Source organism: Trichosurus vulpecula, chromosome 1 (genome assembly GCF_011100635.1).
Source record: "Trichosurus vulpecula isolate mTriVul1 chromosome 1, mTriVul1.pri, whole genome shotgun sequence".
Taxonomy (NCBI): Eukaryota; Metazoa; Chordata; class Mammalia; order Diprotodontia; family Phalangeridae; genus Trichosurus; species Trichosurus vulpecula.
In genome coordinates this window covers 179898302-179918657 of record NC_050573.1, presented here as the reverse complement: position 1 = coordinate 179918657, position 20356 = coordinate 179898302, and the positions used below count along the sequence as shown (strand labels likewise).

General features: G+C 35.9%; 1 protein-coding gene across 1 annotated transcript in view; it reads right to left on the bottom strand.

The window, feature by feature from the left end:
• LOC118835462 (phosphatase and actin regulator 1-like) overlaps positions 1 to 20356 on the bottom strand; it is an 80182-nt gene that overhangs the window by 31822 nt on the left and 28004 nt on the right. The gene's annotated exons all lie outside the window — the stretch shown is intronic.

Below are 20356 nucleotides of genomic sequence, written 5' to 3'. Positions count from 1 at the left end.
CTGAATCACACAAAGACTAAAGCATTTGGTTACTCCAAGGTCCAAGGGTATTGTCTCAGTATCATGGAAATGGGGGGTGGGGGTGCAGTGGATAGAGTTCCAGGCCTAGAGTCAAAAGTCTATCTTTCTGAGTTCAAAACTGATCTCAGATACTTACTAGTTGTGTGACCCTGGGAAAGTCACTTAACTCTGTTTGCCTCAGTTTCCTCATCTGTAAAATGATCTAGAGAATGAAGTGGCAAACCATTCTAGTATCTCTGCCAAGAAAACCCCCAATGGGTTCATAAAGAGTTGGGCATGACTAAAAAAAATAACTGAACACCAACAAACTTGTGAGCAATTCTTGGTTCTAGTCACGAAGCTCTGCCATATAAATGTAAGCCATAATCTCTTGGCAGTTAAAGATCTCCAGTTCACACGGTAGTAAATGGTAAGCTCAAATGTTCTTGTCAGGGCTCTTGAAGAACACACAGGGGTATTCCCCACTGTGGTTGGGGAGTGCAATGTTCCTAAAACAAAGGGGAGACTTTACCAACCATATCTGAGCCTCTACATTTCCATCTCAGACACAAAGCCATAACTATTCCTTTAGCACCTGGACAATTTTAGTTAACTTTAGCATTAGGTTGTTTTCCTATTTTCCAGTACCATACCAATAATCCTTTCTACAGACAACAATTCCTACAATGGAATCGTCTGGAAAAAATCTCAAATTACACTGACAAGAAAGACTTCAATACTTCAAAAGGTCTCTGTTTTCATTGATATGGGCACTCTCTTCACTGATATTGATAGCAGCCTCTCCATGCCTTTGTGGAAGCTTTGTGACTAAAATCAGATGTATTCATCCCGAGGAAAGATTTGATCCCTACTTAATATTATTCTTTCTTCAGCTGCTCCTCAATGAAGAGCTCTGAAGTCTACATCAGTGGAAGATAGTTTATTTAAATCCCAAGGTGAGTACAAGAATGTAATGTGGAAAAGGGATGCAGAACCTAGGGCCCACCCTGGAGAAACATAACTCACTGCCAGGAACAGATTTGTGGAAATAGAATGTTTAGGAAGAAGAATTTTTATGGGGCAACATAAATGACTGCTTTGCTTTTCTTGTGTCACCAAAGAACAGAAAGAGAAAGATGAAGTTAGCTATCATATAGATAAAACACTTGAATGATCTGCAATTCTTAGGAACAATTGAGCCTTATAGGAGCTTTTCAAGAGATTCACTGGAAATAAAATGCAATAACAACTGGCAACTAAGACAAAACAACTCTAGGACACAAGTGGTAGTATACTTCTTTCCACTGTGAGCTGCCCTTAATGCCCTGAGTGATTTTACACATGTCACTGGCTATTTGATGGAATGGTTCTACTTTCATAGAGTTCAGCCCAAATATTTCCCAAGAAGGAACTACTAACTCCCTCCTTTATACTACACAGATGAGTATTTGCTGCTGAAAAGTTCCCATTTGAACTTTGTCTGCTAGCTTCATTGAATTGCCTTCCAGATTGTTGCTTAAATTTAGCTAATTAATAGATAATATTTATAAAAAGTGCTTAATATATATTATCTCACTTGATCCTAACCCTGTGAGCTATTATCATCCTCATTTTCCAGATGAGGAAACTGAGGCTTAGATTCTTTCCAGCAGCTAGTAAATATCAAGGCTAAATTTAAACAGAGGTCTTTCTGAATGCAAGGGTGGTGTTCTACGTACCATACAAGCTGCTTCTTCATTTGATAAAGCATTCTGTGATCCATGCTAGCTTCTCAAACGAGACAATAACTAAAAACAGTGGCAAGATCATTGGGATAGGTGATATTATACTTTGATTCAAAACTTACTAGCTGCAGGAGCTGGGGAAAGTCACTTAATTTATCTTTAAAATGAGATAATAACTGTTGTATCATTTGTTCTCAGTCTTATTTTAAAGAAAAGGCTTTGCAAACTCTAAGTTCTAAGTTCGAATCTCAAGAGTTGGAAGGGACTTGGGAAATTACCTAGTTTATACCTGAGCAGGAATTTCCTTCATATCACTAACAAGTGGTACTCTGGACTCTAGTCTCAAACCTCCAGAAATGTTGAACTTGTCATTTTCTGAGGCAGCCCATCCTATTTTTTGGACAGCTCAAATTGTCAGAATTGTTTTACTTCATAGGCCTCTCTGCAACTTCTGTTCCATACCTATGGCCACGCAGCATGTGTTACATCTTTCATAAGTCTTTTCTTCTTTTCTCTAGGTTTAGTCTCCTAAGGTCACTTAATTACTCCTCAAATAGCCTGATTTCCAACCCCGTCACCATCCTCTGAATGCTCTCCAGCTTAGGAAAGTTTTTTTCTAGCTTGTGGCACTAAAAGCCAAACATGATACTCTAGATGAGGTCTGAGCAGGACAGAGTACAGAGTCTGGCCTTCCTCATTCTAGATAGTTTCATTCTGTTATGTCACCCTAATATTATAGAGAGACAGATTGGATAGTTCCAGAAAGTCAGGAAGCGCTGTGTTTGATTCCTGCCTTTTACAAAGATTGTCTTTGTGACCCTAAACAAGTCAGTTAACTGCTCAGTGCCCCAGACATCTCCAAGGCTGACAAGTACAGAGTTATTGCCAGGTTACTTTGGGAGAGAGAGTTTGCTTGCTAGCAGTGAGAGAAGAGAGATTACACTAGCTTTTTTTTGGCTGCTATACCCCATTAGTAACGGCTTAGAACTTGTAGACTACTAAAACCCCTAGGCTTTTTTCACATTAAATATTTTCCAGTCATATTTTCTGCTTCTCTATATGTAACAATTGATTATTTAAAAAATCCAAGTATAGGATTTAACATTTGTCCCCATTAAGTATCATCTTATTAGATTTGGCCCATCGTAGCCCATTGAGGTCTTTTTTATCCCGATTTTAACAACTTTTTCTAATTGGTCTGGTTTTACCTCTCTGAATAAAGATCATTATCTTGGCAGAGAAAATAAAGGCAAAGTACTACGTAAGCAGTGCTACATTCTCTCTGTTATCTCTTATCACTATCCCATTCACCCCAAAGTACAAGTCTATCTCTCCTTTGATGTGTTTCTGTTCCTCCCCATAGATTAAAAAAGGAGAAAAAATTATCGTCATTAACATTCATTGCTTATATCAACTTATTCTGATACTTATGATGCTGCGATTCTCACAAGACCATATCACTCCTTTGTATTTATCCTCAATTACCTGCTTATACTATCACCTTCTGAATATGCCTTTTAAAAATCTAATCTGAATGTTGAGGGTTGTGGCAGACCTTTGTAATCCTAGCTACTGGGGAGACTGACAGATCTCCAGAGCTCTGGAGCAAGTTGTAACACCAATTGTTGTCTGCACTAAGCTCAGCCTAAGTACAAGTTAACCCTTGGGAGTCGGGAACATCAGGTTGCCTATAGAAGGATGAACTGTTACAGGGTGAAAATGAAACAGATCAAAGCTCCCATGCTGATCACTGGTAGGATTTGGCCTGTGAGCAGGCCTTACACCTTCAGCCTGGGTAAGTTGGGAAGACCTAGTACAGAGATGGGGAACCTCTACCCTAGAAGCCACATGTGGCCCTCTAGGTCCTCAAATGTTGCCTGAAGCCAAACTTCACTGAACAAATCCTCTTAAAAAAAGTATTTGTTCTGTTAAACTTGGACTCAGTCAAAAGGCTATACCCAAGGACCTAGAAGGCCACATGTGGGCCCAAGGCCTCAGCTTCCCTATCCCTGGTCCAGTATTTGAAAAGATTGCTATTAGGAATATTATTGTTATTATTATTATCATTAGGCAGCTAGGTGGAGTAGTGGATAGAATCGCAGACCTGAAGACGGGAAAAATCATCTTTCTGAGTCCAAAGCTGTCCTCAGATACTTACTAGCTATATAACCATGGGCAAGTCACTTACCCTGTTTCCCCCAGTTTCTTCACTATAAAATGAACTGGAGAAGGTAATGGAAAACCACCCTAGCACCTATGCCAAGACAATCCCAAATGGTGTCATGAAGAGTTGGATATGACTGAAAAATAGCTGAACAACAATCTTCAAAAATATATAATCGGAGCAGTCAATTTTCTATGCAGCTACATCTCTTTATTTTAATAATTCCATTTTATCTTCCTTGTTAGAATAATTTGTGATTGTGCCATCAAAGTTTCATTCTTTAGATCATTACATTTTTGTTGTTTTGTCATTTTCAGTCATGTCCTACTTTTTGCGACCCCATTTGGGGTTTTCTGGGCAAAGATACTGGAGCAGTTTGCCATTTCCTTCTCCAGCTCATTTTACATATGAGGAAACTGAGGCAAACTGAGTTAAGTGACTTGCCCCAGGGCCACATAGCTAGTAACTGTCTGAGACCAGATTTGAACGCCAGGCCTGGCACTCTATCTACTGCACCACCTAGTTATCCCTGAGATCATTATACACCTTTTGAAAATACTTTTCTTACAGAATTGTAAGCATGAAACCTATCCCTTCTTTGAACTGTCAGAAATCTGTATTACCAAAATCTAATGTCAGACTGTCTGGCAGTTGCCTAGCACAAAATCTAAGACAGTGTGTATACTACATTTCAAGGTGCCAGTTTCATTTCTCTTTAGGAATTAATTCTTGTTTATTGGTTACCTACCATGAGCTATGAAAGTATATTTCTGCTGGTCACCTCTGCTTTCTGAAAGGACAAACTGATTAGTGAGGCCTGTCAAATATCTCAGTAGAGGAAAACCTCCGGAATTTGTCTAAATGATTGAAGTCTCCCTAACTCTTGTGTCTCACTTCTGTATGAGCTTTAAAATATCCTTCTGTGACTCACTCATTTCTTCCTTCTGGCCAATGGACTCGAATATAATCTTACCATAATATCAATTCTGTTGCTCTGCACCGAGTCCTCCCTCTCTGGTTCATGGATTTCCGTACTGAAATGTGTTTTATTGATATGTTATGTTGTTCTATTTCATCGTTTATACAATCTCTTGTTTTATATTAGGTATATCTTTTCATTGCCATGTTGTAGTCATGAATCACATACTATTAAGTCTCAGTGATACCTTTGTTATTCTATGTAGCTCCTTTATATGTAGGTCACTATATTTTAAAAATAGCTGTAGTTATAATATAGGGTAATATAATATAAGGCATGAGGCTATATAGTCAGCTTAACAAGAAGGTTGTAAAGACACTAAAACCAGCCACATTTGAAAATAAGGCCATTCTAATATGGAAATATGTTTTGCATGATTTCATATGTATAATTGAGATCATATTGCTTGCCTTCTCAGGGGATGTGGGAGGTGGTTGGATGGAAGGAGAGAATTTGGAACTCAAAATTTAAAAAGAAAATAATTCTTAAAAAATAAATTAAAATGTTTAAGAAAAGAAGAAAGAAAATAAAGGCCATTATTTAGAGCTCAAAAGAGACTTAGAAGCATGAACATGCTATCTAATAATGATAACTAGCATTCATGTATTGCTTCAAAGTTTACAGAGCATGCTGCAAAATAAATAAATGAATGAATGAATGAATGAATAAATAAATAAATAAATAAAACATCTCATTTAATCTTCACAACAGCCCTGGGAGGTCATACCATTCCTATGTCACATTTTACAAATAAGGAAATTAGGGCTGCAAAAATCGAGTGACTTACCTAAAACCACACAGCTAGTAAGGGGTCTAAAGTGGGAGCTGACCTCAAGTGATCCTGAGCCAATGTCTAGAGCTCTATCCACTTTGATACCTAGCTGCCCCTACTATAAACATAAGCTGGTGTTGCTCCTGTAGACATAAAATACTCTTTGATTTGGAAAGAACTTTAGAGATCATCTAGCCCAGTCACCTAATTTCATTGTTCCAGATAGGTTATGACAAATTAATGTATTCATTCCAAAATAATAGCACATAAGAATCCAAACAATATAGAATTAAGACTTCCTAAGTCTCTAGGATAAATTATATTCATATATGTTAGTCCTTCTTAAGTCTTTTATTCCTATTTACCAAAGACTACTTAGATGTTTTATTAAAACTAAATGACAGAGATTTAATGCAGACCTTTCTGCTACTTTATCTGCCTAGAAAGCATTAAAAGATAATCATTATTTCATGCCTTTAGTGCATAAAATACTTAAATGAACTTGTGAACCCATTAATACGGGTGTTACAATAGATTATAATCCTTTCGATGCCTTTGCATGAAATTATTGACCTGTTATTCCATGGATCTTTCAAAGAGATCCTCCCACCATGCTAGAAAGTCTTTCCTGAGGCCTTCAATTGTTAATGTCTTTCGTCTCAAATTACCCTGTATTTAACTATTTTGGATATATTTGTCTTGGTATTTCTGCATTATTTTTAATATGTACTTGTGGTCTCCCCTATAAGAATGTAAGATCCTTGCGCGTGAAGTCTGTTTCATTCCTTATATTTGTATTACCATCACCTGGTTAGTTAATTGGCTTTTTTCTAGGTATTTTTAAAACATTTTTTCCCTAAGGGTAATGAAGCCAAATTACTTCCTGGCACAAAACTCCACCTTGATTTTAGACAAAAATATTCTCTGATTAAAGCTGTATGTTTGTAAATTTTGGGCCACCACAATCTCTAAAGAAACAAAATATTGATTTCCCAAGTTCAATGAAGATATATATGGTAGGTACAAATAGACTGCAGCATATCTCCAATTTCTTTCCTATCCATTCAAAATTCCTCATCAAATCCTGGTTTTATGGCTAAAATCTTTCACCCATCTACCTACTCTATTTCTTTACTCCTATTTAATGCAACTAGGTATTCACTAGACTTTTATAAATAAATTTAAAAGCTTTTTGAAATATAATTTCAAAATATACATAGGTTTCTGAAAGATGCCATGTAAAAATTATTTATTATGACTGTCAGGAACACAATCTTCATATTTTTTAAACTTCAAAAGTACATCTAACCATGTAACAAGGTCTAATCTCTCATTCTTAGTGAGATTCGATAAAAGCATTTAATTTATATTCAGCCTACCTCATCTTAACTGTCAAAAAATGTCCATGTTCTCAAGATTACAAAAAGAAAATTTTGAACTTCTTAGGTTGACACTTGCCACTCTTACAAATGCTTCTACTGAAGTTCTTTCTTATTGTAGCACTAAGGATTTATCATCCAATTTTCCCATATATATCTTGTTTTTACATAATCATTTGCTTGTTCTTTCCTTATTAGATTGCATGCTCCTTGAGAGTGGGGACTGGTTTTTGTTATTTCTTTGTTTGTTTTTTACATTTTTATATTTCTTTATGGTTCCGGGGCTTAGTGGAGTACCTGTCACATAGTGGTTGCTTAATAAACACTTGTTGATAAATTGATTGACTAATAAGAATTTTTTCCTATTCTGAATCTTTAGACAAGATTTCAAAAATCCTAATCTTCATAATGAAATTTTTCAAGGGAATTTTTATTTTATAGGGTTTAATCACTGGCATGTTGAAAGAGAACACTCTTTCCTTCCTACACTTTTACTGCTCCCCTCAAAGGTCTTGCTGTATAAATGAACAGTGATAGAAGGGATGAGATTATCAAAACTCAAATGATTATAGAATTAATTTTATAAATTTTTACCATATTTTAGAAAAAATAGGTGTGAAAAACACAGAAAGTATACTCACAGAATGACATCTAGGACCAACTTAAAGGGTTTTTTTGTATGACAAACCACCTATAACATACTAACTAGTCAGCATGGCAATAAGACAAAATTAAAATTGTTCATGATTGGATGAACATGACAGACTTTTCAGTGCTATTTAAATACAGTCTTTGTTACCTTTCCACACCAGTGTTTCTACTAAATTATCTTTTATAATGTGGAACAGGAGAGAAGATGGAATAAAGATATGAGAGACAATAACTCTGTGGAATTGTTCACATAATTGAGTTTATGAAAAGATTCTATAGATGATATAGGTCTTTATGAGGGAGCAATGCCATAGAAAGTAATCCTCAACATTCTATTACGTGAGCTGCTGCATAGAGGCCCAATGAGGTAAGTTTAAAGCTTGATTTGGGATTATTTTAGCTCAGGTCTATGTTATTTTTATAGCAGTCTTCAAACTGCTGTTGACTTATACACAAAACTGGTATTTAACAAATACTTTATAAGCAAAATGGTGACAAGATTAGGCTCTTGTTTTGTTAGTTTGGCAAAAAAGGAACAAACCTTTTGTTTCCAAGGATGCAAATGCCATTTAGGAGAAATGAAAGGATATTAATGGTCATGCAGATGCAAGTATGCAAATTAACTCTGGCATGTGAGGAAGATTTTTTCTAATTAACTGAACAAAAACACAAACATCAGTTGCATTTATGCCTGACAATATCATGAAGTTGTTGCAAAACACTGTGGTGGGTGATAAATATAGTTCTCCATGGGGAGCTGGGACCAGTATCTACTAAAATTTCCAAAACATCAGTAATGATTTATTTCTACAAAATGCAAATGGACTTCTTATTTGAGAAGAAAAAATAGAAGCTACTCCAGGCATTCTTTAACTAGGAAAAAATTTAGCCATCCTGAAGTTTTGGGCAGTTTTAATAATGTATCAAGTGGTTAATTTGCTTATAAACTATTAAGCAAATGTCTCTTTATGTCAAAGTACTGCAAAATACACTCATAAAATCATATTGTATCATAAATTATGTATAATAGGAACATAGTGATTAACTGAAATTTGCTGTGGTAGGCAATATCTGTCATGGTTCCAGGCTCAGCTTTTGAGTAAAACATCAACTAAAAACTTTCCCTTTAGAACAAAAACATGGATATTTCTGAGTATTTCTGAAAATGCTAAATCCGAAACATCAACAGAAGTAACTGATTCTCATGTTTTCCCTGGCTGTTGTTGTTTTATTTCACAACTTCTAGCTGTCAAAATATCACAACAAATAAGGAGCATGCGGTAGCTGGAGAGCTGACCTTGGTGTCCGGAAGATCTAGGTTCAAGCCCTGTCTCTGACATATTCTGGCTGCATGACTCTGGGTAAGTGACCTTTCAGTGTCCCCTGGCAACTATCTAACACTAATGTAGAAAGGGTTCAGATCTGCATTGTTCGAGGGAGTATCTCATGACAATGAAACCATATGTCCAATCCAAACAAATGGATGTCAGGGTAGAGACTTTCTCTGCCATTGGTTGTATTTCAATGCAAGTTAAATGCTAAACACACATGGTCAGATCTTGCATTGTAATGGTATTAGTAGCTCTATTTACTTAAAAGCTAAGAAGACATCTTTAAATAACTGCTTCTTAAGGTCAATGTTTCAAGGATCCCTAATGTTATATGAGATAGATTTTGGTCTCTTCTAAAACTCAGTAGATGATCTGTAACAGTTTCTGTGACCATTGAATCTTAATTAAACATAGTTGGGCCAAAAAAAAAATTCTCTGGAGCACACAGCTGTTCAAATTGTAGAGTTAGAATATAGCAGCTGGCTTCCCAATTATGCAAACTCTATTGTGTTGAAACGGGAGGTGATGAAGCTCACCAGATAGTGACTGTTCCATTGGGGGTGTGTTTTAAGTATCTCACCACCAAGGACTGAGGCTCTGTCCTACTATTCAGGTATTGCCTACCATAAGTCAAAAAAAGTAGTCTTCTCCTCAGTACCAAGTACAATGAGATCCCTTCATATAGTTTGACCTTGTATAGAACTTTAGTTAAAGGCAAGTCTAGCTAATGTCCCATATAATGAGGTGCCAACTGGTAGTAAAATCATTAATTACTATGGAATGCTAGTGTGAAGAGCAATTCATTTTTGGCTTAACTTGTGATTTCATTGGTTGAGGGCTTCTGTTAGGAATGTCTAGCAATGAAGATCTCTACAACTTAAGAGTCTTGGAGAGAATTCCCTGGGAGCATTAAGAAATGAAGAGACTTGCTCACGGTCACACAGACAGAATGTGTTATAGGCTGGACTTGAACCCACATCTTCGTGATGCTGAGAGCAGCTCTCTACACCACTATACCACATTGTTTTTCCCTTTTGCCTCTTAAAGACTATCCACATACAATTATAAAGCAAGAGACAGGTACTTTTTATGAAATTCAATATTTGTGGAATTATAAATACTTGCAAAATTCAAGCATATGACCTTCGCTCAGTAAGGGCAATGCCTACTAAAGAAATCTATTTTAAGCAGTGAAAGTATATGATAATTGAAGCATAAATAGAATCTAAAGTAATAAATTTGTCAATTCCAAGGTTTTTCTTTCTTTCTGAGTCATTCATCTAAGTTGGATCTTTAATGAGTTCATAGAAAAAATATTGTCCTAGGATTATAGACACTATAACCTTTCTGTCCTTTGTGCTTGAGGAAAATCTTTAAAGATTACTCTAGTACTTAAACTCTTTCTATTGGGGTTAACTTCTTATCGTGGAAGAATTAAAAGTTTTTCTTAAAAACCAAAAGATAAGAAAGAATCAACAAGGTCTTTGTGGAAATTTTATCAATGTAAAAATAAAATCGTAGCTCCCTGCCCCCCTACCACCAAGCAGATTGCTAATAGGTGATTCTTTTCACACCCATCTGACTCCTTATCAAAGATTTCATTGGCCAACTCATGAATTCCACCTCAGAGGATGGATCATTCTCTGTGGAAGCCTCTTTTCTTCCCTGTTTGACCCACTCACAATGAAGCTGGCTTATCTTCATCTTTTGGAAGAGAAAGTGAGACTACTTTTATTCATATTGTAGCCTGGCAAAGAAAGTAGTGCAATTAAGCACCAGAGGAATTAGCTCCTTGTGTGAATGTTCTCAGATTTGTAGCTGTTTATCCCATTGTCCTAGTGTATAGAACATTCAATAAAATGAAATAAGCATATGGTAGAACATAGAAGTACAATGAGCCAAATTTGTAGTCACACAGATGTATGCCCTGTATGTATCCTGATTCACCTACCCCTACATGCTCTCTACTTTTTTTATATTTTCTCTCTTATCTTAGCTTGATGACCAGACATGGTAGCAGTCCTAGCTAAAGATGCCAGAATTGGCCTTCCCCTGCAGACTGCTTCTTGAAGGCAGGAAAAGTTCCCACACCTGAGCAAAGACATTTAGAGCAGATGCCTAGAGAATAAGCTGCCAGCGTAATACATTTCCTCAGCCCTACCCCTTGCTATGTCTTTCATTAGAGTTGACTGTGCCAATGCCCATTCATAAAATCTCATTCTCCTGCTCTATCTGCAAACATGGGGGATAAACAGAGTTGGAGAAACAGTTTCTATATGCCTATAGAGGAGCATTTCTAAACTAGTCAAACATTGACTTTAGTTTAAACTGATTAATCGTGGTCCATTTATATGTCAATGCAATTAGTGGAGATGGAGACTGAGCCGTCATTATAGTTAGGTTGTTATGTAGAGGACTTCAGATGATGAGTTGATTATAAGGTAAAATAAAAATTATTTAGGAAGAACATATAATAGATATCAGGAAAGAGTAGTATTGTGTAGTGAGTATTTAGAAGGCCAGCCTCAAAACAAGGAAGATCTGGTTCAAGTCCTCTGATACATATTGATAGTATGACCATTTTAAGTTATTTAACCTCTCAGTATTCTAAGCAATTTTCTAAGACCATAAAGTGCAGATAAATGTCCTCACCTAGGAGTTCTCTATACCAATGAAACCACAGATTCAGTCCGGATCATTATCCTTATCTGCCACCATACATGTAGATATGCCTAAATACAATATAGAATGCAGAAGAAAAACTCATGCTTTTTGATGAAAGGATTTGAATAACCTACTGCTAGTAGGATTATGTTCTGGACATGTAAGTATGGCCATTAATGCCCAGGGTATGACCAGTAGCTAAGTACCTACTGGTATATAAAAGCAATTTAACTAAAAATTTTTGATTATTCAAGTTGAATTAGGTGACTTACATAAGGACAGAGGCAATCATCATTCAATAAAGTTGTAAAATTGATTTCACCATTTCTTTAAAGATTCTTCGTGATATAAAGGCCTTGCAATTATAGCAATTAAAATGAGAAGAGCTCACTTTTCTGAGCTTATTTAAACTTTACTGAATGCAACATGGAAAAGTCAATCTTATCAGTATGAAAATATTAAAGTGCAAGGCATCTAGTTTTGCCATCTATTAAACAAAAACAACTATAAAGGACACCTGAAGATTTTATCCGCATCCAGAGAAAGAACTAATAAATAGATACATAGAATAATTTTATATGCACACACATATACGTGTATATAAATATATGTGTGTATATATGTGTATGTGTGTGTGTGTGTCTAATGGCAGCCATCTCTGGGGGTGGGGTAGGGATGAAAAAATTTACATGATAGTGTGTATTTGAAAGGAACAGAATGATGTACATAATGGATTTACAGTTTCATATGCAATCATCTTTTTAAATTATACTATGTTACAGAAATGCTCGTTTTATTCCACAAATTAAAAATATAGTTTAAAAAATAAACAAAAAACAATTATTTTTGTAAGTGGGCAGTTTAGGCTCTCATTAAAGACAAACAAACAAAGCATATAGGTTCCAAAGTGTATAGTTTCTGCTCACTTTACAAAGCAGGAGTCTGCAAATTTTCACCTGAGAGCCAAATTCAATGGCTACCTGTTTTTATTGTGTCCATCAGCTAAAAATGTTTTTAATATTTTAAAATGTTGTATTTTAAAAATTAAAGACATTTTTAGGTTGAGGGATGTAGTTTTACAACTTCTGTTTTATAGCATAAGGGAAAAAAGCCATTCTCAGGAAATTTTCTGTCCTTATTTTGCACTGAGTAACTTTCAGCATGTCATTAGCTACTTAGTGGAGTTACTTACCTTCGTCCCACTCGGCCCACACATTTCTCAAGAAGTAACCACTAGCTTTCCTACATAGGTGGGTCTATGCTGCTGAACCTCATCTGCTCTTTTCAAACTTTATTTTTTAAAGTATTGGTGCTCAAAATATCAAAGGTAATGGTATATGATGGGGATATCATTTGGAATGGTATCTATCCCGGCAGTCAGTAGCATTAATCATGGTTATTAGCTTTAATATTGCAATATCTTAGGCATAACCAAATCTAAAAAAGAAAATTCATTTCATCTGTGTCTAGAACTCAATGTTTTGGAACTCCTTCTACCAATGTAGGTCAGCAACCTGATGGCAAGTAGATAAGACCAAGGGAGTTTCCTAAAGCTCTAAGAGATTAAATGATTTCGTCATTGTTACATAGGTAGTATCAGAGGAAGGACTGGAATTTATTAACTGCACTATGCCATGCTGTTTCTATAATGTACTATATCAAGTGCAACATACATACATATATACATACATATATTGCACACGTTCATTTTGACCCAGAGATTGCTCTTCGGTATAGATTTTGTAAAAACAAAACAAAACAAACCCCCTTTAATTTATAGTTATATTTTATAATAAATATTCTGTTGCTAACTTTTTTATTTAAAATTCAAAAAGTATACATTTCAATTTAGTTGCACTTCAACATTTGGTATACACATATTTATCTATACTGATAATTTAAATGGATTATGCAACAGGATAAGAGAAACAATGACCTGTTTCCTCTTACAATTCAGTACACAGCTGTAACTAGCAATTTTTGCACCTGGAGCAAGGGACACAAAATATATGGAAGCCAAGTGACTTAAAACTAATCCTTTATTCAATAGTGAAGAGTGATGAAGGAGAGAGTCAAAGAGACTTTGAGGCTAGCAAAGGAAGTGTTGGGTAGAACAAGACAGAGCTAGTCAAGGGAGGAACTCACCTGGGATGCACCCATGGGGAGGCAGGAGGTAACTTCCTATTTTAACTAATTACTCTAATGTGGTACTAAACTCAGTTGTTTCTACAATGCTAGAGAGGGTTGGATTACATGGTCTTTGAGGTTCCTTCCAGATCATGATACTATGATTCAAAGCTCTTTCAGCACCTTTAAATATTGGCATCCTGGCACAGTATTCCAAGTGGCTCTATCCTAGTTGTGGCTATCCAGGAATAGTATGGGTTTTTTCCCATTAAGAAGAAGGGAATTGTTTTAGAAATGTTGCATGTGTACTAATATACCAATGGGTGCATAAAATCATCAGATCTTAGAGATGGAAGGGACCTCAAAGGCTATCCAATCTGATTCAAAAAGGGATTTCCTCTATAATATTTTTGACAAATGATCATCTAACTTTTGCCTGAATGCATCTAGGGAGATCTTCGGGTCTTTACATTTTATTTGTCTCCCTGTAGCAAGAAGCATTTCAAAATTTTTGACACACGATTTAGATAATTTAAATTCTAATTACAATTGGGAATATTTGTATGGTAGATGCTATTTATAGGACTATCATAGTAACTCAAAAGTCTGGAGTCAGCCATAACTAGAGCCTATCAGAAGCACAAATACATTTCCATGAATAGAGAGTGAGATTTATTTAAGGATTTTTTCAATGGTAAGGCATCATAGTGATTACCTGGTTAATCCTTTGTTTTTATAGATGAGGAAATTGACACATAGAAAGCAGTTTCCCCAAGATCACACAGCTAGCGAATAGCAAAACTACAATCCTGATCTGTTGGCACTGAGTCCATTGCTTCATTCATTTATTAGACCACATTACCTCTTGCTCTCCATGGGCTGAATAATCCAAGCATATACCATCCCTAGAAATCATATTCTTTGGCTATATGGGCAAACACAACTAGCATTTAAATGTTTAGCCTGTCTCAAACTGTGACTATTCTATTTAATGAGCTGAATTGTTCACATCATTTTTTTAAACCAATATAACAGGCTTTAAAAAGAATTCAATAATGCCTAGATTGAAAGTTCCAGAAGTATTTAGTCATTTAATCCATCTCATTTTTATTTGTTTTGGATTATTCTGAAATGGTTTTACATACAATGTGATTTGATTATATAATGACACAGTAAGAGACTGAGTTTAAATGTCAGTAGAGGGAGAGGCAGTGGATAGAGAGGTAAGTGGATAGAGAAGCAATACCAGAGTCAGAATGCCAATGTCAGAAAGACTTATGGACAAGTCCTACCTCTGACATAGTCCAGCCATAAGCAAGTCACTCAACTTCTCAGTGCCCCAGGGTAAATCTTCTTAAGCTATAGAGCAATTGTTTAACTGTTTTGGTAGAGGGCATTTCCTCTCTGAAAGTACCTCCTCTCCAAAGAAACAGAAAACCCAGTTTCCCTTTCCCTAAAATATTCATAAGGAAGGACCATCTTTTCTTCATGTTAATAGTAATATTTTTCTTCTGGTAGCAAAGAATTGGAAATCAAGAGAATGCCTATAAATTGGGGAATGGCTAAACAAGTTGTGGTATATGAATGTAATGGAATACTGTCGTGCTATAAGAAATGGGGAAGATACAGATTTCATAATAACCTGGAAAAATCTACATGATATAATGCTGAGTGAGTGGAGCAGAACTAGGAGAACATTATACACAACCACAGATATATTGATTCTGTGATGACTAACCTTGATAGACTTGGCTCTTCTCAGCAATACAAGGTTTAAAGACGACTCCAAAGGACGCATGATGGAGAGAGCTATCTACATCCAGAGAAAGAAGATGGAGTCTGAATGCAGATTGAGGCAAACTATTTGCTCTCTTTTTTTTCTTCTTTTGTTTTTTTTTCTCCCCTTTTGTTATTGTTTTTGGTTTTTTTGGTTTGGTTTCTTCTTTCTCATGATTCATTCCATTGGTCATAATTTTTCTTTACAACTCGACTATAGGGTAAATAAGTTTAATGCAAAGTTATTGCAGAAGATATGTCAGATTCCATGCCATTTCGTGGAGGGAGGAGGGGGGGAAGAAAATCTGGAACTCAAAATAATGTGGAACTGAGTGTTGTAAACTAAAAATAAAAATCTTGATTTAAAAAAAAAACAAAAAAACCCTAAAAATTCAAGATGACAGCCTGGGCTAAAATTAAGTTTGATGCTTAAAAAAGAAGAAAAAAAGATTAGAGGTGAAGTAATAAAAAGTAAACTCCTGGAGAATATGATGGTTTTTGTCCTTGTAGCCCTACCAAGTAGCACATAGCAAAGCATACAATGGGTGCTTAAAATGCTGCTTGCTACTATCATAGGACAAAAAACTAAGAAAGTATCTTATTAAGATGACTTTTTGTTGTATAAACTCTTGATAACCATTCCATGAATCTTGAAGAATTAGAGCTTACACATCAAATAAGTAAAAAAGGTTAAGGTAATTACATAGGCCATTAAATCATAGTCTCATCTCTTCCAATACCTTCTGCCTCCCTCAGGTGGGGAATCTAACCTTATTAGAGGAAAGAATAGATTTGCTTTTGAGGGGCAACCCACCCCCTCATGCCGAGGCTAGTTGTTTACTTGTTGGGTACGTGGTAGTGGGGGATACTTTTAAGGCATGGGTAAGATTCAGAGGTCCCTTTCAACTTTACAATTCTGTGGTTTAATGATTTTGCAACTATAGGCAGCCAAGGAGAAGTTAAGATTGTGTCCCACTAGTTTGAGGGGGTGGAGGGGTTGGGAGGGTTGGGGGGGTAGAGTAGTGAAAAGAGAGTGAAAGGGTTGACAGAAAAGAAAGCCTTTCACAACATGAGTATTGTGGAAGTGTTTTGTATAATGATACATGTATGATCTATGTTGAATTGCTTGCCTTCCTAGGGAGGGTGGATAGAAAAGGAAGAGGGGAGAGAATTTGGAATTCGAAGTTTTAAAAGCAGATGCTGAAAAACATTAAATTTTTTTTTTGCATGCAGCTGGGAAACAAGATATATATGGAATGGGGCATAGAAATCTATCCTGCCCTACAAGAAAGTAAGGGGAAAGGGGATGGGGGGTATGGGGTGAAAGAGGGGAGGGCTGACTGGGGAACGAGGCAATCAGAATATATTTCATCTTGGAATGGGGGGGAGGGTAGAAATGGGGAGGAACTTTGTAACTCAAAGTCTTGTGGAAATCAATGTTGAAAACTAAAACATTAAATAAAATATATACAGAAAAAAAACTTCATTTATTTCACAATTTTACCTAGGACCAGCAAGAGCCGGTTTGCTAAGGTGAGAAATGTCACATTCTTTAATGCTATTTCTTCAAATCATGAACTCAGTAGAGAAATGAGGGTCTTCTTTCTTAACTTAGCAAGAATCAAGAGTCAGGATAAAGGTCCTTTGGTTCCCAGCTTACAATTTTATCTGGCTGATATTCTTGCAGTTAACCAGGGTGAGCCATTTCTGACTGCCATTGGCCTCTAGCCCTAACAGGAAGGAAGAGGCTAGTGGTGGTCAGAAATAGCTATCCTTGGATGACCTCCGGAACTAGAACAGGTTTCATCCTGCTAGAGAAGATGAATATGTCAGGACCTCCTAATACCGAATAATGTAAGAACACCAATAAGGATAGCCTTCTAAGACACTGGATGATTTCCTTCCACTTTTCAATGCTGGACACTATTGAATCTCTCCATCCAACCTCCCTCACACACACACACACACACACACACACACACACACACACACACACACACACACATTCACAGACCTAGATTATGGAACAAAGGTCACTAGAATAGCAGTCCTGATCTCTTTTGACCTTTAGGAGAGAACTTTGAATGCAAGTGCTACAGGGTTGGGTTTTTTTTTTTTTACCTATCAACTTGATGCTCTTTCTTTTTCCCTGCACCAGACTTTTATTTCAGTCATATTTGTTTCAGTTATGTAGACCCATATGTTCTCTAACTGGATAGTTCAGATGAGCAGCAGCAAAATCTACCTCTTAGCTGGGTTTATGGTGCACAGAAGTGAGTAAATGTCTTCATGAGGCAGTATGGTTTTTTACATGGTAAATGTCAGTGGTTCTCATTACTAAATGAGAACACAATGCCACTTCCTAATAATAGTAAGAACATACTCTTCTGTTGAATAACAGGACATCTTTTGTACACATTTAAACTTCCAAAAAAGAATCACTTTAAGTGATTTGGGGGCAAAAATGAAGTTAATTTCTTAGAACAATAAAGATTTATTCTTATGATTCATCTACATTTCCAGAGCTTGAGCAGTACCTATATGGTCTGCCAAAAGTAACAAAAGAGAGGTTCGTATAGAAATGAAACCAAAAATACACAAAGTATGTAAAATTCCTGCTCTCTTCCTGAACTGTGGGGGAATACTGGAAATTATAATATTTTGGTGATGTTCTTTAATTATTTATGGATACAGATGGGTGGGTGCTAGTAGGGCCTGAAGTTTAAGGCAAAAGGGAGCATACCTTATTTTTGGTATGGTGCTACTTCTAATTTAATATCATATTAAAAATTACACTTGGATATGTGTGGACCTGGAGTCAGAAGACCTGAGGCTTGGGCTTGAGTTTTGTTTCTGCCAATTAATAGTTGTCTGATCTTGGGTGAATTATTTGAACATTCTCTCTAAGCCTCAATTTTCTTTTCTGTAAAATGGATATAATAATACACATATGACCTATATTACAGAGTTTTTGTGAATAAAGTACTTTACAAATCATAAGGTGCCATAAAAGTGTGAATTAATAAACATAATTATCATTATTATTGTTATTATTCAGAAAACCATTATGAAGAATTACATTGTATGCACTTTATAGACAATTAAAATGTGACCATAGTTAGAGTCGAAAATATTTCTAATATTTCAAACTTTAATCATTGACATATCTATAAATGATGGGTGTGAGGAAGGATATATCCAACAGAAATAACTAAAATCAACTAAGCATTTAGCTGTGAGTGCTAAACAATAAAATATTTGGCGGGGGTGGGGGGCAAATAAAAGATGCCTTGCTTAATTGTTTATAAATTGTTGAGAAGTAGACCAAATCCTCTCTGTGCTCAAATTATGTAATTTACACAGTGCGTACAATATCAACTCTTCAGCAATACAGATAACAACACTAATAGTTTAATTATAAGTTGAAGCTCAAAGAGATAAACATGGCTGTTTCATTTAACCAGGGGTTACAATTACTTTTAAACATAGGGGAAAGGCACATCTGTGAGACGAGCTTACTTTTTCAAGAAAGTAACCAGCCACCAGCTGTAATATAAACAGCCAAGAGAGGAAACAGCCAGAGTGAAAAGTACAGCTACATGGAAAAGTTGAGCAGTGGAGCAGTAGGCGTGAGGCATAGTAAACAGGCACCACATGTAGGTGCGTAGGGAAAGGAAAATTTTCAGTGCCCAGATATCCTACATTTAATGACAATTCTGCCACTGAATAGGAATGGGCATCTCCCCATCCTCCCAAAGCTCTCCAAATTATCTTCATTGCCAACAGGCCTTTCACTTCAGCACCATGGAAAGAGGGACAGCGCTCTTGACAGTAGCACATTGGGCTCCCTCCTTTTATCAATAGAAATATTCTCCAGCGTAGTCTCCTCTTTCCTTTATTTATTTATTTGGCTAATTAGTTTTTAGAGGTGAGAGAGAGAGAGAGAGAGAGAGAGAGAGAGAGAGCGCAGGACACATACTTGATGGCACAGATAAATATAAAGGGAATAAATGAAACACTTCTGTTTTGTTTGTTTTAAGAGAGGATTGTCCTGAGTGAGTCTTCTTTTCACTTGAAGGTGGACAGAAGGGCAGTGGAGGCAAAAATTATTTTATTGGAATAAATGGTTTCAGGTTACTGGGCTTAATTTTGTAAAGGAAGGTCTCAGATTAACTCATTGACAATTGAGAGCTACAGTTCCTTTATACTGCTATATATTGCTGTTTCATGGGAAAAGTAGCAACGAAAAGTAAATAAACCGTGGTCAGTAAAACTGCCCTACTCTTTAACTACAAAATTAATTTGAAAGCAATAAACATCACAAGTGAATAACATGAATTAATTAAAGGAATAATAAACTGCTATCCCACATTCTGCTTTTCTTACTCCCTCTCTTAAAAAATAATTTTATGTGGATCCAGGAACAGTTTATTAGCAATGATCTAATAGAGAGGTGTATGTATGTATATATATATATATATATATATATATATATATATATATATATACAGTATCCCACATATAACAATCATAAACCCAACCTGAAACACTCCAGGGAAGATTTGAGTATATATTACATTAATTATTACACTGAATGCTAAAGTATACTGGAAAAACTGATGTTGCTTTTTCTTAGGCTTTCCTTGCATTAAAGAGCTGAATTGTATGTAGGATCAGAAAACCACCAATTACACCCTAAAGAAGTTCAGTACATTGATAAAAACACAAGGTGGGAGATTTTATTTATTGACTTAGCTAACCAGATGTGAAGATCGCTTTATCAATATTA